The following is a 24,972-nucleotide window of genomic DNA, read 5'->3' as shown; positions in this document are numbered from 1 at the left end:
CTCTCAAAATAAATAAATAAACTTAAAATAATTTTTTAAAACAGACGGTGAGCGTCTTGAACATTTGTAGCTTTAAAGAAGCCAAAACAGGTTAGTATATACCCATTTTCCTAGGTAATGTTTCATGGGAGACTCACTCAAGGAAACATGAATTTAAACCTAGAATCCCAGAACTCCAGACAGCGTATTGAAAGCAAAAGAAAAAAAAATGGAAACACCTTTGTCTGCTGGTGGATTATTGCTCCTTCCCCACGGGGGGGAGATGAGAAGTTGGTCAGTCCAGTCAAGTGTCACCTGTGTTACATTACAACCTGGGATTGTTTTGGAAGGAAGAGAGATTCCCAAAGCTTGAGCAATGCGAAAGTGATCCTTGCTCTGGGGAAGCATGAGGTCATCTGCACGCGCTGATTCATGTTCTCTCGCTCCCCAAGGATCTGGCTCACAAGTACTTCCCGCAAACTAATTTGTTTTGGCTGCTGTGGCTGCAAAATCATTCCTGCACTAAGACTTCATGAACCATCTTAGACAGCTGGGTTTTCACCTTCTTTGTGAATGGACTCAGGGCTGCGTCTGTTTCATTTATTCCCTGAAAACTCACTGAGCACATCCTATGCACAAGCCCCTAGAGCTGAGCTGGTGGTACAAGTAGCAGATAAGCTCCACGCCTGCCCTGAAGGAGGTGATGGCTCAGTGGGAACATGGGTAAAGAAGCAAGCACATATAACCCTGTAGATGGGCGCCCTCAAGAGGGTGGGCAAGTTGGAAGGCAGGAGTGGTCCTGGCTCATGCTTGGAAGTCACAGAGGTCTTCTTGGAGAAGGTGACACCCAAATAGAGACGTAGAGGATGAGTAGGAGTTTCTGTCCTCTCCTTAGTCAGTGCTCAGTGATACCTGCTGTCATGTGACAGTTCTTCACTCCAGATCTATAGAGCAGAGCAGGTAACAGCAAGGTGGCTTATTAAATGCCTCTCTCTTCCTTTCCTCGAGGTCTGCAAACGGTGCCATTTCATTTGCTCTGGAAGGAGCCAGAAGCCAGGGCAAGAGTGGAGCATCCCTAAGGACCAGGGATGCTTTCTTCTCCTGAGGACACTGGCTGAGGAAGTGCCACCCTTAGCACCTTGGAGTTCATGCCCATTGGACTGTTCTGGCAACAGGCAGCAATGTTGATGACTTTGGGCCTTCTTCTGCCCCCTCTCACTCCCATGGATATTTATGTGTTTGTGTATATATAGTTTACGTATATGTGAATATATAAATGTATATTTATTTGAATATATGTTATGTGCAAATATAAATATATTTATGTGAATATATAAAATACATAGTATATATTCATATATAAATATTCACATATTTGTGTATATAACATGTATATTTGTGTATAAATATGATATGAATAAAATAAGTATAAAAATATTAATAAAATTAATATAACTATATTATATAAATATATAAATTGTAAATGTAACCTGTAATAAATATAAATATAATATATATTCACATATAAGTATTCACATAGTTACATTCACATATATATGTGTGTGTCTGTATATGTATATGTAACAGCCTTATTGACATATAATTTACAAGCCACTTAAAGTGTATGGTTTTGTGGGTTTTGATACACTCAGAGTACTCAACCACCTCCTTAATTATAGAACACCTCAGGAAGAAACCTTGAACCTTTAGCTGTAACCCCTCAACCCCCCCCCATTTCTCTCAGCCCCTGGCAGCCACTGACAACTTCATCTCCGTAGTTTTTGCTATCATTTCTTTTCTTCTTTTTGTTTTGTTTTGTTTTGTTTTGTTTTGTTTTCTAGAGGAGCCATTGTGGCCACAGATAAAGGCAAAGAGCTCCAGCCAGGTGGGTCCCCAAGGCCTTTTCATTTTTTAAAAAGTTTTTACTTATTTATTTATTTAAGTAATCTCTCCACTCAACGTGGGACTCAAACTCATGACCCTGTGATCAAGAGTTGAACACTGTGACTGAGCCAGCAAGATGTCCCAGTTTTTGCTATTCTTAATATTTCAAACATTTCATCTAAATGGAAGCATGCAATTTACAGTCTTTCGTGACTGGCTTCTGCACTTTGCACTCAGCAGAATGTTTTCAAGGTTCACCTGTGTGGCAGCACTTTGCTCTTTTTATAGTCAAATTATGCACACGCGTCAGGTTTCATGTGCTTCAGACTGGCATCTGGGCCAATCATCAATCCTGTCCAAAAAATGCCACTGATTCATTGATTTGTTCTATAAACATATACAGAGCAAATACCATGTGGTGCCTAGGGCTTTACGTGCCCAGAAGTGTTCCAATTCATCTCCATGTCGCCATCTTCATCGCCACCATCCCAGTCTACCACCATGTGCCTCCTGGACCAGGGAACTTTCCCAGAGTGAAATGTTAGCCTTCAGCAGTGGCCTCCTCACCCTCAGTGACTTCCCCCGTCTCAGAATAAAGACCAGTCTCCTGTGTGTGACCAAGAACTACCCCGCAGTCTGGGTCTCCCCCACTGCCTTCCCAGCTTCTTCCTGTGGGCTCCAGCTGTCCAGTCTTCCCTCAAACCTTCTTATTTGCCAGGGACTCTCCATCTGGAGAAGAGCCTTGTCCTGCCCAATGCCTGCTCATCCTTCACATCCCAGGCGAGCCATCCCTTCCAAGAGAAGCCTTCCTGACAGTCACATGCACACCCTCATAATTCATTCTGCCAGCATTCTGTATCTTTCCTTTGCCACAGAGCTTAACCCAGGAGGTTCAACTGGACATTGGCGGTTGCTTGGTTATGACCCGCCTCCCCTCTAGACTTTAAGTTCTTTGAGGGTGGGTCATTGTCTAGTTTTGCTCACCCTTGAATCCCTGCTACCTAACAGTGCCTGGATTATAAACACAGAAAGGATGTAGGTACCAATATTTATAGAGTGCCCCCTATAAACAGACACTTTTACCAACTCTGTCTTATGAATCCTTATCCTAATCCTATGTGGAAGGTATCATTAGCGTTGTTTTACCAATGAGATCAATGAAGCTAAAACAGTAAAAATAAATAAGCTGTGCAAAGCCGGTAAGTGGCGGAGGAGGACCCTCTCCTAGGCTTATGGAATTTTCAGTTCTAAGATCTTTCCACTAATACCAGGCTGTTTCTGGAATCAAGACTACAAATGCCTTCCATTCAGGAATTATTAGATAAGCCTCCGTTCACAAATGCCAGTGAAACACCAAAAGAGAGCACCAAGGCAAAATGTACCCTCCAAGGAAAGCATAAACCAAAGGTTGCAGAGATCACAGCCAAGATTATTCTGGGCCTTCAGGGGGTAAGCTTCCGGGTACAAAAGAACCTCCCCACTGTTGTCAGTTTCATTCTGATTGGCTTGCTGGAAGTTCTCGCATTTCTAAATGGAGACAGTATTTCCTTTGGAATTTTCTTACATTGTTTTATTTTTGGGTGTCAACCTTTCTCATTTCAGTCCTGCAAAGAACTGACCGTTCATTTCCTTTGGGGGATTTTTTTTTCTTTCTTTTTCTAGGGAAGCATTACCTCCACCAGAAAAACTGGTTACCAGAGCCAGCCCCAGAGGCCTTTGCACAGCCGTCACGGAGGCATTACTCTGTAAAGGTTCTCCGTCATTTTGAGGTCGCCTCGTAGCACGTGAGCCAAGACTCTTCAGTGACCTCACCCTTCTGGACCCAGTTCAGCAGCTGCAAACTTTGTCATTATAACGCAAGTGGCTGACTTCTTGCTAACATAGTTATGTCCTTAATAATATCTTTCAGACCAGGAATTCCCCCAATTAATATTCAATGGGAAGAGGATGAGAAGTCAGGGCCCCTGGCGATGAGCCATCTTCATATTACAAGGGACAGCCCATTTAAGGGAGTGACTTTTGCCCAATGTAATAGATTCCTTTTGCTCTGAGGCATGCTCTGGGTATGTTCTTCTGCAATCCAAACTGCTGTTGGTTTCCAACAGACATAAATTTACTAAAAACTATCATTCAGTCTTAAAAAGGAAGGCAATTCTGGCACATGCTACAACATGGATGAAACTTGAGGATATGATCAGTGAAATAAATTGTTCACAAAAGGACAGCTATTGGGGGCGCCTGGCTGGCTCAGTTGGTACAGTGTGCGACTCTTGATCTCAGGGTCATGAGTTTGAGCCCCATGTTGGGGTTTGAGTTTACTAAAAAAAAACCCAAAATGACAAATATTATATAATTCCGTTTATAGAGGTTCCCAGTGGTATCCAATTCACAGAAACAGAAAGTGGAATGGCGGTTGCCTGAGGCTAAGGGGGGGAGGGGAAATGGGAAGTCAGTGTTTAGTGGGTACAGATTTTCAATTTGGGAAGATGAAGAAGTTCTAGGGGCACCTGGGTGGCTCAATGGGTTAAGAGTCCGACTTCGGCTCAGGTCATAATCTCACGGTTCGTGAGTTTGAGCCCTACGTCGGGCTCTGTGCTGACAGCTCAGAGCCTGGAGCCTGCTTTCAGATTATTCTGTGTCTCCCCTCTCTCTGCCCCTCCCCTGCTCACTCTCTGTCTCTCTCTCTCTCAAAATAAAGACATAAAAATTTTTTAAAAAAAGTTCTAGAGATGGATGGTGTGATAGTTGCACAACAATGTGAATGTACTTAATGTCATTCAACTGTACACTTAAAAATAATAAAAATGAGGGGCACCTGAGTGGCTTAGTTGGTTGAACGTCTGACTTGGGATTTCAGCTCAAGTCATGATCTCTCGGTTCATGAGTTTGAGCCCCATGTTGGGCTCTACGCTGACAGCACAGAGCCTACTTGGGAATCTCTCTCTCTCTCTCTCTCTCTCTCGCTCTCGCTCTCGCTCTTTCTCTGCCCCTCCCCTGCTTATGTGTGTGTGCTCTCTTTCTCTCAAAATAAATAAATAAACTCTTAAAAATGATAAATATGATAATTTTTTTAATGTTTTATTTCTAGGAGAGAGAGAGAGAGAGACAGCGTGAGCAGGGGAGGGTCAGAGAGAGAGGGAGTCACAGACTGAAACAGGCTCCAGGCTCTGAGCTGGCAGTCAGCACAGAGCCCGATGCGGGGCTCCAACCCACGAACCGCGAGATCATGACCTAAGCGAAAGTCGGACGCTTTCACCCAGGCATCCCCAAAATGATAAATTTTATGTTCTGTATATTTTACTGCAAAAGACAAGGTGTCTGAGAAGTTTTTTTAAAGTCTTACCTGCTGTCCTTCTAATTGTTCATTAGTTGCACTTTGGTATAGCATGCCACCTACTGCCTTGAGCCTTGTTTCTCAAAGTGTGGTCCCTAGACCAGCAGCATCACCACCAGGTGGGAGCTCAGGCCCCCCACCCCAGACCAACTGAACTGGAATTGGCATTTAACAAGATCCGTAGGGTTTTGAGAAACAGTGCTGTAGCATTCAGGCTTGACTGCACATTGGAATCACCTGGGGAGCTTAAAAATCCTGATTTCATTGTGGAGTGTGGCCAACTATCAGGATTTGCAACCGCTCACCCAGGAATTCTAACTTGCAGCCAGAGCCTGAATCTACACATCCAGACTATCTGCCAGGACTCAGCATGTCAGCCTGTGATTTTCTCACCTCAGCTCTGGGACATTTTTTTTAAGCGTTTATTTATTTTTGAGACAGAGCATACATGGGGAAGGGGCAGAGGAGGGGGAGACACAGAATCTGAAGAAGGCTCCAGGCTCTGAGTTGTCAGCACAGAGCCCAACGCGGGCCTTGAACTCATGGTTGTGAGATCATGACCTGAGCACAGTCAGACACTTAACCGACTGTGAGCCACCCCGGTTCCCCTGTGACATCATTTCTGACGGGAATACTATGAAGTTTTGTTTGAAAAGTCTCATCATCTTGGTATGTTTCATAATGTAAATTCATATGACAGAGACACCTTGTGACCTCTTTTCTAATTGAGCTTACCGGTGGGGCATGACAGATTTGATACTGCTCACTGCTCTGGATAACCGAAAACTGACCCCTTTGGTGACAAACGGTTTTTAAACATTTTAAATCTTTGCATGTAAATATTTCTAAGTGAAGCCGTGCTTCCCTGATTCAATTATTTTCCCTTATTCAATCATTTGTGGCTATGTGCAGGTCCCTTTCTGTATTTCCCGGTTGTGATTTTTCATTATTAGCATTCCTAGGGCTCTGAATATCAGGGCAAGTGTTAAAACAGAGCTGAACTAACAGTACTAATTAATAAAAAATATTTGGTAACAGATGTCTAATATTTGAGGGGGAGACTTTGTCTGGATGCAGAAAAAAATCCTGGCAACTTTTAGTTAGCCAGAACCCTCTGCCTCACTTGTGCCTGACAGCTGAGTTTTCCAGGAAAACACATACAGACCGTCTACTCCAGGCACTGTTCAAGATCCAGGGGTATGATGGCGAATTCGGGAAGTCCTTATCTTTGCCGAGCCTCACTCTAGTCAGAGAGGTGGGCAATAAACAAGTTATTGATTAGGGATCAGTATATACAGGTGTTGGGTATTAGGAAGAACCATGAAAGGGACGCCTGGGTGGGTCAGTTGGTTAAACACCCGACTTCGGCTCATGTCATGATCTCACAGTCCGTGGGTTTGAGCCCCGCATCGGGCTCTGTGCTGACAGCTAGCTCAGAGCCTGAAGCCTGCTTCCGATTCTGTGTCTCTCTCTCTCCCTGCCCCTTTCCCACTCCCTCTCTGCCTCTGGCTCTCAAAATAAAAAAAATAAAGGACATTAAAAAAAAAAAAAAAAGGAAGAACCATGAAAGAAAATAAACCAAATTAGAACAGGCTTGAGAGCTGCCCACAATCAGGGTGTCTCAAACTGTCTGGGATAAAGGGCTGGTTTTCTTTCTTCCAATGTGCTTTGGACCAATACTTTAAAAAGTCCAATATAGGAGCTCCTGGGTGGCTCAGTCAGCTGAGCATATGACCTGGGCTCAGGCCATGATCTCACGGTTTATGAGTTCGAGCCCCGCGTCGGGTTCTCCACTGTCAGTGCAGAGCTGGCTTCTGATCCCGTCTCCCTCTCTCTCTGTCCCGGCTCGTGCTTTCTCTCTGTCTCAAAAATAAATAAAAGCATCAAAATATTTTTAATAAAATTAAAAGTACAATAAAGATCAATTCCTAGAAAAATTAAAAGTGGGAAAATCAAAGACATCTAAAGCACAAGCTCAAAAATCTCATTAGGGTCAGACAGAAAATATCTTAAATAAAATCAGAATGTGACATAGGAAAAGAATTACAATTGCTCCTTGAAAGTGTGTAAATAGGCACACTTGGAGAATATAGAGAATCTCTATAGTTTTGTTGTTTTTTTTTTTATTTCGAGAGAGAGTGGGTGCAAGTGGGGGGGAGGGCAAAGAGAGAGGGACAGAGAGCTTCCCAAGCAGGCTCCAAACTGTAAGCACAGAGCCCCACTCAGAGCACAAACTCACGAATCGGGAGATCATGACCTGAGCTGAAATCAAGAGTCAGACACTTAACAGACCAAGCCACCCAGGCTTCCCTGCTCCAATTCATTCTTTAAAAATTTAGGACCACACTGGTTACACATCTTGCAAAGGTATAGAATTTGTTTCTCAACTCAAAGATTCTTGATATAGCTCCTCCCCTTGATAAATATCGTACTTGAGCATGCAGTAATAGTCATCTATAATCAGCTTTTACATCCTTAATAAAAAGAATAATCTCAGTTTTAACATATCGTATCTTATTTAATTAATAATTTTCACTACGAAACTAGATACACCGTTTTGTTTACCTGACCATTTTGGCTTTTTTGTAGAAAGACTTTTTTGACGAAGGAAGCAGTATGTCGATTTATTTACATTCTAGGGTAAAGCCCCTTTATCTGTAAAACTACTCCAGGAAACTTCCCAGTCATTATAGCTACACCATCAAAACACATTCCTACATAAATCTTAAACTCCAAGCTCCATCTAATTGCCAATATAATCCCTCAGAGGTTCATATAGTTCAGAGCTACTAGTGTCTGTAGCCAATGAACCGGAAAGAAATAATTCTTCCTTTACCATCATGTTCAAAATATACTTCAAACATTGTCATTAGCGATATCTGTTCATTTCTCCTTTTTTTTTCTTTTTTAAAAATTTTTTATGTTTTTCTTTTGAGAGACAGAGTGTGAGTAGGGGCGGGGTGGGGCAGAGAGAGAGAGAGACACACACACAGAATCCAAAGCAGGCTCCAGGATCTGAGCTGTCAGCACAGAGCCTGACATGGGGCTCGAACTCACAGACTTTGAGATCATGACCTGAGCCGAATTCAGACGCTTAACCAACTGAGCCACCCAGGCGTCCCAATATCTGTTCACTTTTCAAGCTACAATGAAAACACAAGCTTTTCAGAGAGCACAGTGGCTCAGTTGGTTAAGCATCAGACTCTTAGTCTCAGCTCAAGTCATGATCTCATGGTTGTGAGATCAACCCTCCAGTCTGGCTCTGTGCTAATGGTGTGGAGCCTGCCTGGGATTCTCTCTCCCCATCTCTTTGCCCCACCCCTGCTCACAGTCACTTGTTCTCTCTCTCAAAATAAATAAATAAACTTAAAAAAAAATACTAGCTTTATTTGTTGACTTAGTCTACGATAAGTCAGTTCCTGAATACATTGAGCTATAGTATCCTAGAAAAACAGTGTTGGAGTTATTTTCTTTGTCACAGATTCACCCATTTCCAAGCAAACCCTCTTTGACTCGGTCTTCTGCTAGTGTACTTTTTAACCCAAGTAAGCCAAAGTGCTGCTTCATAAGATACCTTCAAAGTACCAATGCTTGTAGGTGAAATATTGAAAAGCTACTTCCATCAGCTTTTAAATTCATGACTCCTTCCTTAACAGGATCATTTGGTTTTGAACTGTTCATATTTTGTATATAAGTGTTGCTTAAGTTTGGGTGGCTCCATAAGCTCGTCAGACCTCCATTTCTATAAATAACACATCATAGTTTTAGCATTTTGCCATCAATGATGCCTACAAAATCAAAATCAATATACCAACATAATTGAGCAAAATTAGTATTACTATTTCCATCTTCCTTTCTTTGAAATAACTTCTGTTTTCATCATTTGGTTTCCTACCACTGCCACTTTGGGGAAAAGTGTGTCCTTCCTTTTGACAAAAATGGCCCAGTGAGCTTATCTTACCATTGATAAATTCAAGTTAAGAAATTGTACCCCCACACCAAGATCCTTAACTTACTCACATCTGCAAAGTCCCATTTGCTATTTCACAGGTTGTAGGGATTGGAACATGAGTATCCTTGAGGGCCAGTATTCTATCCACCACAGATAGTCCTGACGTCCAGGCCGTGCACCTTTCATTCTTTCTGCAGAATGGAATACAGATGACTCAGTGGGGTCAAGAGCAGTCAGGTTGGATTGTGAGACAAGTAACCATCACACGTCGAAGATTACAGAGGAATCTAGGCAAGAAAGTGACCCCTCGTATGGTGAGGACTGCCTTACTAGCTTAGACTTTGCGTGTCGGAGAAATAAACCTCTATCTTACGTAGGCCAGCATTATTGGGGCCTTCTCTATTATAGCAGTGGACCTGGTATCCTAACTAATTTCACCATCAAAAAAAAATAATAAAATGAGGAGACGGAAGGGAAGGAACGACAGAGGAACAAAAGTCAGCTTACTTGCTCATAGGTTCTCTCAAAAATAATTTTGAATATATTGGAAAATGTACTACGTAATTATAATTCATACAGAGAAATAAAATTCCTCAAGTGGCAAATGCCTTGCTTTCACTTCTTCTGTTGCCAATTGGTAAAGAGTCAGATCCACATACTAATAGCCGACTCAAGTCAGTGACCTCAGCTCTCTGGTTAAACTTTGGCAGCCTTGGCCTTTGGTCTCTACCCAAGGATAGACTCAACAGCTCAGCTGAGTTTTTCACAGGCTCAACGGCTACAGTTACAGAATTCCCATCTTAGAATGAATCCCCTAAGTCTGTAGTTTGACCATCTTATGAAGCAGATAAGCCTTGTGTTTAGAGCAAGCTTTTCCACATGTGACCTTTCAATTTCACGTCATGGCTGAGTTGAAGGTGAACGACCAAGGCCTTATCTGGTTGGAGTTTGCATTCCATGTGGCACGACAGGCCACAGTGGAGGCTGAGTAATCAGATGTGGTTTTTGACAAGCTGGTTTAAAGACCCGCCTTACTGAGTACGGCCTGTAGCCTCCTCTCTCCACTCGGTCTGCTGTCCAGAGGGGGAAATGGCAGATACTGCCTTCCTCGCCACTCTGTTCTAAGCTTTCTTAAGGGAAGGATTCCACAAAGTGTCAGTCGTTTCTTAAGTGATGGGTAGAAGGAGCTGCAGGTTCAAGTCTGGCTCTTAAACACTTTGAGGACATACACTTAGACTTTTTTTATGTATAAGCTTCTTATCTCTACCCTTCTTTTATTTCTTGTAGCTTTCCTCCTGGAGTTCTTAGCTCAATTAGCTTTATAAGCAATTATCAAAATAACAATAGTAATAGTAATATCAAAATAAGGTATTTTTTTCACATTCCTAAAAAACTTTGCCATGAATCATTTAAGACATTCATACAGAGTGAACGGAGCTAAAGCAAATACAGGGGCGGCCATCACTCAGCTGATATAATAAAATATTGCTACTATTCCTATTTCTTTAGCTTACTCTTAATTTGGAACGTAACATTCCCAGGCATTTCTTTGTATTATATTTTTAATATATCTGCATATATTTCTAAATGATATATTATTTAAATTGTGTATTTTGAATGTAAATAGAATAGAATATGCATTTTACTGCAACTGTTCTTTTTATTCAACACGGAGGGGTCTATCAGTTGATACATGAAGCTTTAGTTCCTTAATTTTCACTGCTATTTAAAAATGTATGAATAGGGGCTCCTGGGTGGCTTAGTAGGTTAAGCGTCCGACTTTCGCTTAGGTCATGATCTCACAGTTCGTGGGTTCGAGCCCCGCGTCGGGCTCTGTGCTGACTGCCAGCTCAGAGCCTGGAGCCTGTTTCAGAGTTCGTCACTCCCTCTCTCTGACCCTCCCCTGCTCATGCTGTCTCTCTCTCTCCTAGAAATAAATTTAAGAAAAAACATTAAAAAAATTTTAAAAAATAAAAATAAAAATGTATGAATATACGCCACTATGTATTCTCTTGTGGATATGCATATAAACATGTCTTTTAAAACTAAGCTTCTTGGGGCACCTGGATGGCTCAGTCAGTCAAGCGTCTGACTCGGTTTCGGCTCAGGTCATGATCTCATGGTTTTGTGAGTTTGAGCCCCATGTCAGGCTCCGTGCTGAGAGTGTGGAGCCTGCTTGGGATTCTCGGTCCCTCTGTCTCTCTGTGCTTCCCCCACTCGTGCTATCTCTGTCTCTCCCAAAATAAATAAATAGAATTTAAGTAAATAAATAAGTAAATAAAATAAAATAGGTTTCTTTGGACATGGTGTAAGTTGTGGCACCTGGAACTCTTTCTTCTAGAGCTGCACTGTTCTAGATAGAAGCCACAAGCCATGTGTGAGCACTTGAAATCTACCTAGTCTAACCTGAGATATGATGTGGCTATAAAATAGACACCAGATAGTGAAGAAAAGATGCAAAAGAAAAGGCAAGTAAAATATCTTATCAATAATTTTATATTAATAAACTCTTGGATGTTGGGCTAAATAAAATATAATTATAACCAATTTCTCCTGTTCCTTTTTCTTTTTTCAAGTTTATTTATTTTGAGAGAGAGAGAACAAATGGGGGAGGGGCAGAGAGAGGGAAAGAGGGAATCCACACCATCAGTGTAGAGCCCGATGCAGGGCTTGAACCCACAAATTGTGAGATGATGACCTGAGCCAAAATCCAGAGTTGTACACTCAAGCAACTGAGCCATTTGGGTACCCCTCTTTTTACTTTTTAAAATGTGGCTGTTAGAGGGGCACCTGTGTGGCTCAGTTGGTTGAGCATCCAACTTGGGCTCGGGACATGATCTTGCTATTTGTAAATTCGAATCCTACATTGGGGGTCAGCACAGAGCCCGCTTTGGATCCTTGGTCCCTTTCTCTCTACCCCTCCGTTGCTTGTGTGTGCTCTCTCTCTTTGAAAAATAAATAAACAGTTTTTAAAAATGCAGCTAGTAGAAAATAAAAAAAATTTTAAGTTTTTTTTAATGTTTATTTATTTTTGAGAGAGAGACAGAGTGTGAGTGGGGAAGGGGCAGAGAGAGAGACACACACACAGAATCTGAAACAGGCCCCAGGCTCTGAGCTGTCAGCACAGAGCCTGATGTAGGGCTTAAACTTGTAATGACAAGATCATGACCTAGGTTGACGTCTGACGCCTAACCAACTGAGCCACCCAGGCACCCTAGAAAATTTTACATTACAGGGGCACCTAGGTGGCTCAGTTGGTTGAGTGCCTGACTCTTGATTTTAGCTCAGGTCATGATCCTAGGATCGTGGGACTGAGCCCTGTGTCAGGCTCTGCACTGAGCGTGGAGGCTGCTTAAGATTCTCTCTCTCTCTCTCTCTCTCTCTCTCTCGGATGTTATGCTAGGCGAAATTAGTTGGTCAGAGAAAGACAAATATCATATGACTTCACTCATTTGAGGACTTTAAGATACAAAAGAAATGAACATAAGGGAAGGGAAGCAAAAATAATTTAGAAACAGGGAGGGAGACAAAAACATGAGAGACTCTTAAATATGGAGAACAAACAGAGGGTTGATGGAGGGGTGGTGGGAGGGGGAGGGGCTAAAGGGTGAGAGGCATTAAGGAATCTACTCCTGAAATCATTGTTACACTAGATGCTAACTAACTTGGATGTAAATTTTAAAAATAAATAAATATTTAAAAAAAGAAGATTCTCCCTCTGCCCCTCCCCCACACTCACATACTCTCTCTCTCAAAAAAAAAGTAAAATAAAATAATAAAATAAAATAAATAACATGTGTCATGTTTCTGGCTCACATTCTATTTCCACTGTCAGCCCTCCTCTGGACAAAGCTTTCTGTGGCCTGGGACCCAATCTGCCTTATTCATCACCTTAAACCCAGTGCCCAGAATAGCAACGGTTCAAGGAGGTGCAGAGGATGCGCCTGCTGAATAAATGAATGAGTCAGCGAATGACCACATGAATGAATGAAGAGCAATGCTTGTATAATTCTGCTTGTTTACCCCTTCACTCTCAAGAAGATGGTACAGAGTTGTCTCAATGAAATTCTTTTAGAAATCTCCACTTGTATGGTTTCGTCGGTTGACTCCCAGGCAGACCACGGATGGACACGAGGCCCTCCCCCTACCCAGGTTGGGGGAGGGTGGCTTCTGTCCCTGGGAGAGGTCTGCCGGCCACAGTGGCCTGGTGCTGCTGTGTTTGCGCTTGTGCTCAAGCCTGATGCCCTGTGGCATCACCAAGGAGTGCCTGCGGTAGATGAGAAAGTGGCGATGTCTTCTTCCAACCACTAACTTGTCAGAGGACCATCTGCTGGAGTCTGGTGCCATGTTTGTTCTCAAGAATATTTCAGTCAAAAATAATAATTTTCAGGGCACCTGGGTGGCTAGGTCAGTTGAGTGTCCGACTCTTGATTTTGGCTCAGGTCATGATCCTGAGGTTGTGGGATCAAACCCCACATCTGGCTCCTCGCTGAGTGTGGATCCTGCTTGGGATTCTCTCTTTCTCTCCCTACCTCTCTCTCTCTCTCTCTGCCCCGCCCCCCAATGAAATAATAACAATAATAATTTTCCCTTTGCCTGTCCTCAAGTCATACTAAATTTTTTATACTAATTTTTGATGCAACTGTTGGCAAGAAGATCAATTCTGCTGCCCTCTCATAATTCCAGTGTTTTCAGAATAGATGGGGTTCCTGGGGAGCCTGGGTGGCTCAGTTGGTTAAGCGACCGACTCTTGATTTCAGTTCAGATAATGATCTCATGGTTCATGGGATCAAGCCCCGTGTGGGGCTCTGTACTAGTAGCACATGCATGCACACACATGTTCTCTCTCTCTCTGCTTCTCCCCTTCACATGTATGTGCACACACGCTCTCTCTCTCTCTCTCTCTCAAAATAAATAAATTTTAAAAAATAGCTATAAAAATAGATGGATTCCTGAGTCACACTTGCAAAGGCCCTCATGCTTTCCTTTGTAGTTGAAATTTGGTTCATTTTGGTAGACTAGAGGGGAAGTGTATACCCCATTCTCTAACATTCTCTTATTTTGCAAGCTCTCCAACTCCAAGTGTTCTTACTTCCTATTGCAAGAGGATCAAGTTCAAAAGCAAAAATTCTCTCAGAGAACCCTGGGCAGACTCTCATGTTTAGAACTTTGAAGTAACGACTATTCATTTCAGGTGACTTTTCGATCTGTAAGCACATAGTCGGTTACCCACCCCAGGAGCCAGCAGCGCTCAGCACACCTGCCTCTCCATCTGTTTCGCAGATGGCAATGTTTCAATACCAGGGATGAAGGATGTGTGGCTGCACAGGTGGCCAGCTGGGCAGTGGTGGACTTGGTATGTGGTGCTAAGGAACATTTGAACTTAACGTTTGAACTTAAATGTACAGTGTAAATCTAAAAAGTATTAGGGGGGAAAAAACGCACAGGAGGTCTGTTGAATCTAACACTAGGTGTAGTGTTTTTAGAGTTGACATCGAGAGCCAATCCATAAAAGGAAAAATGGATAACCTGGACCTTACCAAAATTCAGAATTTTTGCTTTGTGAAAGAGGGTAAGAAAGCAAACTATGGAATGGCAGAAAATGTTTGCAACCACATATGTATCTGACAAAGGACCGGTGTCCAGAATAGATGGGAAGTTCTCAAAAAATCCAAACAACCCGATTAGAAAATAAACAGATATTTCACTGGAAAGCATATGCAAATGACAAATTGTTTAAAAACCCAGTAATCCGATTAGAAAATAAACAGATATTTCGCTGGAAAGCGTAGGCAAAATGACAAACTGTTTAAAAACCCAAACAATCCAATTAGAAGATAAGCAGACATTTCACTGGAAAGTATGTACGAAGATAAAGCACACACAATGATGTTGGACATTATTAGCTGTGATGGCGATGGAAATTAAAACCACAGTGAGAGACTGTGACAAGCTTCTCAGAATCACTAAAATAAAAAATACTGATAACACAAAATGCTGGCAAGGATATAGAATCGTTGGATAGGAATGTAAAATGGTTTGGCCACGCTGGAAAATTCTTTGTCAGTTTCTGAAAAAAAACTAAACATGCACTCACCACACATCCCGGCAATTGCACCCTTTGACATTTGTCCTAAGAAATAAAGACTTAAGTTCATGCAAAACCAGTACACTAGTGCATGTAGCAGTTTTATTCATGAAAGCCCCAGACTAGAAATAGCCCAGACGCCCGTCAGTGGGTTGCATAAACAGTGGGCCATCCATATCACTGAAGGCTACCCAGCAATAATAAGGAATGAACTGTTGATAACCCACTGCAACTCAGATCATGGGAATTAGTCTGAATGATAAAAGACAATCTCAAAGCTTATGTACTGTATGATTTCATTTTCATTTCATTAGAACATTGTTGAAAGAACAAAATTATAGATAAGAACATACTAGTGATTGCCAGGGGGTTAGGGATAGGGGCTGGGAGAATATAAAAGGGAAACATGAGGCAGCCGCGTGGCGATGAAACAGGTCTGTAGCTTAATTGTACTGGTGGTTACATGAAGCTACACCTGTGATAAAATTACATAGACACACACACACACACACACACACACACACACGAGTGCTTATAAAATTGGCAACATCTGAGGGGCGCCTGGGTGGCTTAGTCGGTTAAGCGTCCGACTTTCGCTTAGGTCATAATCTCGCGGTTCGTTGGTTCGAGCCCCGCGTCGGGCTCTGTGCTGACTGCCAGCTCAGAGCCTGGAGCCTGTTTCAGTCTGTGACTCCCTCTCTCTCTGACCCTCCCCTGCTCACGCTCTCTCTCTCTCCTAGAAATAAATAAAACATTAAAAAAAAAATTGGTAACATCTGAATAGGCACCGTGGATTGCATCAGTGTCCATTTCCTGGTTTTGATATTGTACTTTAGATGTTACCAACTGGAAGAGACTGGACAAATGTCGTTGGACTTCCCAGTGTTGTGTTTTGGTTTTTTTGTTTTTGTTTTTCCTGTAACCTCTTGTGAATCTATCATTATTTAAAAATAATTTAAAAAAAACTGCCCTTGGACATGAAGCAATTTTTTAGTTTGGAATTACCTCAGGATCTGTACATTTCAACAATTCTTATTCTGTACCTACTACTAATTTGCCTTGGTAAGTGTATCTACTTGTAAAGCTATCTTGCTATTCAGTGCCCTGTTCTGTTCTGCTAAACATAGTGGTAAACAGCATTTTTGGTATGATGGTTATGGACTGTTCTAGGACTTTCCAGATTTTTGTGAGCGATATCTAAAAATGATATGTGGTCAGTAAGTGGACCAACTTGTTTGAATGAATGTGGTTATTTTTGTAAACACTCATGGTAGATCCTGTTAGAGCACATACAGAGTCTGTGTTTCCCCATGATGGCAATAAACTTGCTCAGTTGGGGGGTTGAAGGGTTATGAGTATTTTTCATAACTATCACTTCCTGAACTTGACCTTTATTATACTTTCCATATTTGCTAATATGCGATATACTTGAAATATGTCTTTAGAATTACCTGACTTATTTATTTTTTTTAATGTTTATCTATTTTTGAGAGAGAGCAAGAGAGCGAGTGTATGTGCCAGTGGGGAGGGACAGAGAGAGGGAGACACGGAATCCAAAGCAGGCTCCAGGCTCTGAGCCATCAACACAGATCCTGACGCTCAAACTCACAAACTGTAAGATCATGACCTGAACCAAATTCAGATGCTTAACTGACTGAGCCACCCAGATGCCCCAAAATTACCTGACTTTTTAAAAGCACACAATACCATTCTGATCTGTTATGTGCCAAATTTTTTGCATATATTTTCTCATTTAGGACTCCTTTTAATCCAATTAAAAACATGTTTTCTTCCTTTCTTAAAACATGAACATGAGAAGTTATCTGCCTGAATAAATAGTCCATGAAACTTGTTATTTCAGCAATACTATTCTTGCTCACGGCACTGTTGAAACTCCTTTGGGGCTTTTTTGGGATGGGGTTACTGCAGCATATTCTTTTGACTGCACTCAGTTGTGGAAATTTTTCACCTTTTAAAGTTTAGAACCTTATTTATCTACGTACCTACCTACCTAGATCTCTTGTCAAGAGGAATTCAGCACAAATTAAAACAAAGTCGTTATTTTTGCTTGCCGGCTTATAGAAATTCATCTCCAGTACCAGCAAGAATACTGAGAAACAGGAACCCTCTTCACTGCCAGGGACAGTATGACTTGCTCCAAGCCTTTGGAAAGCAATTCACAATCTGTATGTCCAAACCCTTCAGAAATGGTCAAACATTTTAAGGAGGCATTCCATTCCCGGACATGGATCCTGTGAGAAATAAGCCTACCGGCCCAATGAAAGGAAGGATATGGGGCACATTGAAGAGAAGCTTTAATCAACATTCTTGTAAGAGTGGGTGTCTGACGGACAGGCTCGCTTGGGGCAGTTACAGCAGACAATTTATCTCCAAGCATGCAAATCCCTCCCCTGGGTCCTCATTGGCTGAGTACTACAGAGGTTACAGCCTTACCCAGCCTTCACCTATGCCCACGGAAAGCAAAAAGTAGTCTGATTGGAACAAATGTACATTCCCTGAGGTGATGCACAGACTTTCAGTCCCTCCTCTCTTTGTTCTTTGGCGCATGCTCATTGCAAAGCCTGTGACAATAAGCCCGCCAAACAAAGAGGGAAGAAGACCCAGGTAGTGAAGTGTCTAAGGGTTTGGGGCTCCATTGTTGGTGGGGAGGGGGAGCGGGGTCATATATATTTCCAGTAGGTTGTAAACTGTTAACTAGACACCACAACTTTTATTTGGTATTTCTGAAAATGAACCATCTCCCTTCTCACAATCCTGTATTTTAAAGTTTATCCAAAGTGGGGTCCAATGCCATAGATATCTAATGGCGGGAAATGGAAACCTACAAAACTGCCTACGAAATAGACTCTACCCCCCCCCCCCCAATTTACTGTCAGGTTGCTTCTGTTCTCACCTGGGGAGTCATGGCAGAGTCAGCAAAGGACCCATTAAACCCTGCTGCAGATTGTGGGCTCGAGGAGGTTAGGAAAAGGGCATCAAATCCACCCCACTGCGAAGGGCTACAGTTCCAGTTAGTTTCATTTGCATCTCTAAGTACTAGGTGGATTAGCCGACTTCTGTTTTGCATGTGTAAAGAGCCCAGCATGAGTGCTGCTGTAAGAGTTCCAGAATTCTGACTTCCACCATGTTAATCACAAACGCACTCTCCCGAGGACTACTATTTGTTTTTTATATCTGTAACCTTTTATTTCTTTTTTTTCTTAAATAGTTTATTGTCAAGTTGGTTTATATAACACCCAGTGCTCATCCCCACAAGTGTCTTCTTCCATGCCCATCACGCCACTTCCCCTCCCCCCCACCCCCAACAGCCCTCAGTTTGTTATCAGTATTCAAGAGTCTCTCATGATTTGCCTCCCTCCCTCTCCACAACTATTTTCCACCTTCTTCTCCCCCATGGTCCTCTGTTAAGTTCCTCCTAATCCACCTATATGTGCAAACATATGGTATTTGTCCTTCTCTGCCTGACTTATTTCGCTCAGCATAACACCCTCAAATTCCATCCACGTTGCTACACATGGCCAGATTTCATTGTTTCTCATTGCCATGTAGTATCCCATGGTATAGATAAACCACATCTTCTTGATCCATTTGTCTGTTGATGGACACTTAGGCTCTTTCCATGTTTTGGCTATTGTTGAGAGTGCTGCTATGAACTTTGGGGTTCCTGTGCTCCTATGCATCAGCACTCCTGTATCCCTTGGGTAAATTCCTAGCAATGCTATTGCTGGGTCCTAGGGGAGTTCTATTGTTAATTTTTTGAGGAACCTCCACACTGTTTTCTGGAGGGGCTGCACCAGTTTACATTCCCACCAACAGTGTAGGAGGGTGCCCGTTTCTCCACATCCTCGCCAGCATCTAGAGTCTCCTGATTTGTTCATTTTAGCCACTCTGACCAGCATGAGGTGATATCTCAGTGTGGTTTTGATTTATATTTTCCTGATGATGAGGGACGCAGAGCATTGTTTCATGTGTCTGTTGGCCATCTGGATGGAGTACTACTATTTTGATGTAAGAACCATTTAAGTGTGTATACTCCCCTGTGCTCATTTGCAAATCAATCTTCTTCAAAGACTTTTCTTCAACAGCTCAGGTAGCTTTTGCTTTTCCTCTTCAGCTGTTTTTTTAATTTTTATTTTTTTGTTGTTGTTGTTGAAGATTCTACTATTTTCTTCCACCCTGCCCCCAAATCTAGCCTTCTATCTCAAGGGCTTAAAGTATTTATAAATACTCTCAATACCAGGTGCAAATTAATACTTGTACACACTTTAATGGGATCCTGCAATACCTTTCAACATCTATCACCCTACTGTTTATTGCCCCCTGTGAAATGCCCATCCCTGTTCCTTTCTTATTTTGTTACATGTGTGAAACCGTTGCTTCACACCTACAATCCCTTCTTAGAAACACTTCCGTTCCCACGGGCCAGACAAGCTATCCCTACCTGCCCATTACTGCAATTCGGACCCTTGTGAACTGGACACAGGTGAACATAACCTAAATTGGAAGGCATTCCACTTACCCCAAGAATTTGGAGTTGGGCAAGAAGATTGTCTCTTCTGAATTTGGACATAGGGAATGAGCAAATAATCCACAAAGGATCAGCTAGAATGCCAACAAATCATGGGATTAAATCACCACTTGGAGACAGTAGCAAAGATGAGAGGCCGGGGGTGGGGGGTGGGGGTGTGTTTTTGGGGGTGTGTGGGGGGGTGGTGACCAAGAGAGAGGGAGGGAGAGAGGAAGGAAGGGAGGGAAGTAAGGATGGAGGGAGGGAGGGAGAGGGAGAGGGAGAGAGAGAGAGAAACTGCCTGGAGTTGGTATTCCCAATCTCAAAGCTCAGTTGGGTTCCTGGGGGTCATTTCTTTATATCTCCCTTCACATGAACTATCATAAATGGATTTTAGTTAATGACACCAAATAATCCTTGAATCATATTCTCAGAGTAGGTCTTCAAAACAAAGATTATAAAAACTAATGAATAAATATTAACCATATTAGGAACTAATCCCATTCATTTTTCTTCTCTTTTTCTGTTCCCTTAAAAACCTGTGAAATATGCCATCCATACAGAAGAGTGCCTACAATTTCTATATAAGGTTAAAACTACCTCTGGTTGAAACTATGCTCATGTTTTATGAATTCCTCTGGGCCAGGTAGTAAATATTTCTTGCTTTGCAGGACATACAGTCTCTGCCAGAACTTCTCTGGTCTGTTTGCAAGCACTAAAGCAAGTAACGAATGTGGTTGTGTTCCAATAAATTTTATTATAAAAACAGGCAGCAGGCTGCCTTTGGCCCGTAGGTCATTGCTGAATGACTATGGCTTGAAGGAGACTTATTATCCCTGGTCTAAAGAATTTGAAAGCAAAGTTCTGCATAACCACCTCCCAGGTCCATAACACAGATAACACTGGAGAGGTTTCTGTCTACCCATCCTAGATGATAATTCCTCACTCCCTTAAAAGACACGGTCACCATTCTGACACTTGTGATGGACATTTTCTTGTCTCTCTTTACAGCTTTTTCAGCTATGTATTCATTACTAGACAGGATAGCTTATTTTTACCCATTTTAAAAATATTGATAAATGGAACCCTACTTAATATGTTCTTTTTTTCCCTCCTCATCCAGGCGTACACAATCTCTTCCAGACAATAATAAGAGGAAGCACTTCCCAAAAGCAGCGTGGTGGGGAGGTTAGGAGGCTGTAGGGAGTGGCCCAGCCTGTCTGGTTGATGAGGTTGGAATATGCCATGAAATTCCTCAGACTTTTCTACTGCAAGTCCCTCTGCAGGTGTGTGACAGTGACACATCAGTGGGGACCGTGTAGCTGCTGCTGGAGCCCAGTCTGGAGCCCTTCAGGGTCAGCAGTGCCAACCAGAGCATGCAGAAGGACATTGTGACACAATCTGGAAGGTCTCCTTCCAGGTCAGGGACACCCTGATGCTGGCAGACAAGCCCTCTTGGTGCTGGAGGAAGAAGGCACAACCGTAAAGACAGGGGGGTGTTTCCAAGCCCTGGAAGACAAGACAGTGTTCGTGGACCTCCGGAAGCTGCAAAACTGGCAGTCCCATCAGACCAGGTGGGGTCCCCCATGCAGGGGGGAAACACTGAGAGCCTAGGAAAGTCCTTGAGAGATGCCAACCACTTGCTTGTCTTGTTGCAGGGGACTAGGTACTAATTTTCACTCGCCCATAAGATCAAAGTGGCCTGCATCACCTTTGACTTGTACAACATGAACCCACAGGACTTTATTGTTTGTTTGATAGTGAAGGCAACTCATGATGGGACATACTCCATTTCCTACTATATGCACTTCTATGGGGTCAAGTGCATCATGAAGGAAGCTCTTTATTGGCTCCTCTTTGACATGCAGACCATAGGCCACATGCCGCTTGCACCTTCTGCTACATGCAGCAACTCTTGGATGTCACAGAGGGAGGGCAGCCCAAGGGCAAGGCCACATCCCTCTTCCCAACCAGTCTGAAGATTCTGCAATGAAGGTCCAAGTCCTTGGATGCCTTCCCAGCCAAAGACTAGACTAGGGACCCATGTTCAGCTGGTAGCATCCATCTGGCAGCCAGAGAGCTTCTTGCCTGCTCATAACTCCCTCTCCCCAGCAAGATCATGAATGAGGAAGCATGGGGAAGGATCAGAAACCACGTATGGTCTGCCCAAAAGAGAACTAAGGGTTCCTGGCCTGGCCTAGTTTGTTCCTGCCCAACGTAGCTTAGCTGACCAAGGCTATTGCATCATGTCTCCTCCTTAGCAACCTATCTTCACACGCTGTATTTTCAGTGCACACCTGGCCCCCCCATGCAGTACTGCCAAGTGACCGCTTTAGTCCACTAGTGTGACAGTAGAATGTTTACCATAAATTATTTATGCTGGGGGAGAGGACACTTGCCACCTCACTTTATGAGCTTGATATTAACATTTAACAGGACATTATGAGAAAGGATAATTCCAGGCTAATTTCACTCATGAACGTTAGATGTAAAAATCCTATACAAAATATTTACAGAGTCCAGCAATATGCAAAAGGTCAATATACATAACGATCAACTTTCTGCCCAGGAAAAAGATGTGTTTAACAGTCAAAAATCATCCATTGGAGGGGCGCCTGGGTGGCTCAGTCGGTTAAGCATCCGATTTTAGCTCAGGTCATGATCTCACCACTTGTGGGTTCGAGCCCCACATTGGGCTCTGTGCAGACAGCTCAGCACCTGGAATCTGCTTTGAATTCTGTGTCTCCCTCTCTCTCTGCCCCTTCCTCACTTGCTCTCTCTCTCTTTCAAAAATAAATAAATGTTAAAAAAATTTTTAAAAAATCATCCATTGGAGGTCTTTATATTAACTGAACAGAGGAGAAAAAATATTTACATAATCACCTCAACGGGTGTAGGAAGGTTTTTGCTTAAGTTCAGCATCCATTTATGGTTAAAAAGAAAGCTTTGAGCCATCCAGGAAGTGAAATTCCTTAATCTGATCATGAGCATCCACACAAAGCTTATACTAAACACTGTAATTAACAATTAAATGTTTTTTTTTTTAATATTTTTTATTTATTTCTAGGAGAGAGTGAGAGACAGCGTGAGCAGGGGAGGGTCAGAGAGAGAGGGAGTCACAGACTGAAACAGGCTCCAGGCTCTGAGCTGGCAGTCAGCACAGAGCCCGACGCGGGGCTCGAACCCACGAACCGCGAGATCATGACCCAAGCGAAAGTCGGACGCTTAACCGACTAAGCCACCCAGGCGCCCCATCAATTAAATGTTAATATTCTTTTTCTTGTGGTTTTGAGAAAAAAGGCAAAGCGTGTTGTCTAATCCCTGAGAAGCAGATGCCAAGATGGATCTCGAAGTGCAATATATTTGTTGGAGGGGATACCTGTGAAAGATCGAAAGGGAGCAGGATTGGCAGAGGAAGCCACAGGCTTCAGTGTGGCTCTGACACGTTGGAAGGAGAAGGGAGGAAGAACATGATGAGATGGGAGCAGCCTCTGATCGCAGTGCAGCTCTGGGCATATCTTGACCAACCCAATTGGAAGCTGTGGCTCAAAGATTTCCCATAGAGGAGCCCCAGGCAGCCCAAAGAAGTGACTCCTTCCACCACTGCTATGCTCACTTGTTGGCTGGAGGCTGATCTGGAATTGCATGGCCCCAACTCAGAAGCTGGAGGAGGTCCTAAAGCTGCCCATGGTCGGGCTGTGAGCTAACCACTCCCCAGGTCAGGCTCCTTTCTGAAAAGGGATCTCAGAGGCATGGCTCCATGATGCCTCAAGGATTTCCAGTGTGACTGAGTCGGTTCAACACTGTGCTGGAGGCCCTAGGCAGCCCATAAAGAATAGGGAAATATAAAAAACAAACAGGAAAGAAGAAATAACACTGACATTATTTGACTATTCTATGAATTGCAAATACCAAAGGAATATACAAGTAAATATTTAGAATAATTGAGTTAAGCACGTGTGCTACATACAATGTCTATTTTATTTTTTTCAATGTTTATTTATTTTGAGAGAGAGACAGAATGCAAGCAAGGGAGGGGCAGAGAGAAAAGGAGACAGAGAATCCCAAGCAGGCTCCATGCTGTCAGCACTGAGCCCCATGCAGGGCTTGATCCTAGGAACTGTGAGATCATGGCCTGAGCTGAAATCAAGAGCCAGACCTTTAATCAACTGAGCCAACAAGGCGTCCCATATACAATGTCTATCTTAAAACTTCTTTGCAGAGGCATCTGAGTGGTTCAGTCGGTTGAGCATCTGACTCTTGGCTTCAGCTAAGGTCATAATCTAACAGCTTGTGGGTTTGAGCCCTGCATTGGGCTCCATGTTGGCAGTGCAGAGCCTGCTTGGGATTCTCTCTCTCCCTCTCTCTCTGCCCCTCCTGCCCTCTCTCACTCTCTCTCTCTCAAAAGAAATAAACTTTTTTTTAATTTCTGAGAGAGAGACACAGTGAGAGAGAGAGAGAGTGAGCGTGAGCAGGGGAGGGACAGAGAGAGAGAGAGGGAGTTACAGAATCCAAAGCAGACTCCAGGCTCTGAGCTAGCTGTCAGCACAGAGCCTGACGTGGGGCTCGAACCCACGAACCGTGAGATTATGACCTGCACTGAAGTTGGACGCTTAACCAACTGAGCCACTCAGGTGCTCCAAGAAATAAATAAACCTAAAAAAATTTTTTTAAACAAGAAAAATTAATTGCATTCCCACGTCCTAATAACATAAAAATCAAATATTTAGGAATACAATTAACAAAGGACGTGCAAGTGAACAAATGATGTTTGTTACAGTTACAGAGAACTGTAACACATTATTGACAAAAATGTATACACGTGCGTGTGTGCACACACACACCACTAAGTATATGGAGAGATAAACCATGTTCACAGATTGGGAAATCAATCTTGTAAAAATGTCACTTCGCTCCAGTGATGTATGGGATTCAGTGCAACTCTAATCCAAACTCCAAGTGTTTTTCTTTCTTTTATCACAGAATTTAACAAGCCAATTCTAAATATTTTATCAAAATGCAAAGGACTAAGAATAGACAAGGTATTATTGAAAAATTAGATGGGAGGGCATATTTCACTAAATATCAAGACTTACGAAACTATAGTAATGAGGTAGGATGGCATTGGGGTAACAATGGATAGAGGCTACTGGAAGAGACTGAGACCCCAGGAAAGACGGTGTACCATGGACAATGGATTTATGCCA

At 42.7% G+C, this 24,972-nt stretch overlaps 1 pseudogene; it reads left to right on the top strand.

Moving 5' to 3' along the window:
- Positions 1–3,159: 3,159 nt before the first annotated feature.
- On the top strand, positions 3,160–21,758 carry LOC120230795 (annotated as a pseudogene).
- Positions 21,759–24,972: the final 3,214 nt, after the last annotated feature.

Source organism: Hyaena hyaena, unplaced genomic scaffold (assembly GCF_003009895.1).
Source record: "Hyaena hyaena isolate Hyena2069 unplaced genomic scaffold, ASM300989v1 scaffold_47, whole genome shotgun sequence".
NCBI classification, from domain to species: Eukaryota; Metazoa; Chordata; class Mammalia; order Carnivora; family Hyaenidae; genus Hyaena; species Hyaena hyaena.
Note: the sequence above shows the minus strand (reverse complement) of the source record. Positions and strands in the feature narration are given on the sequence as shown.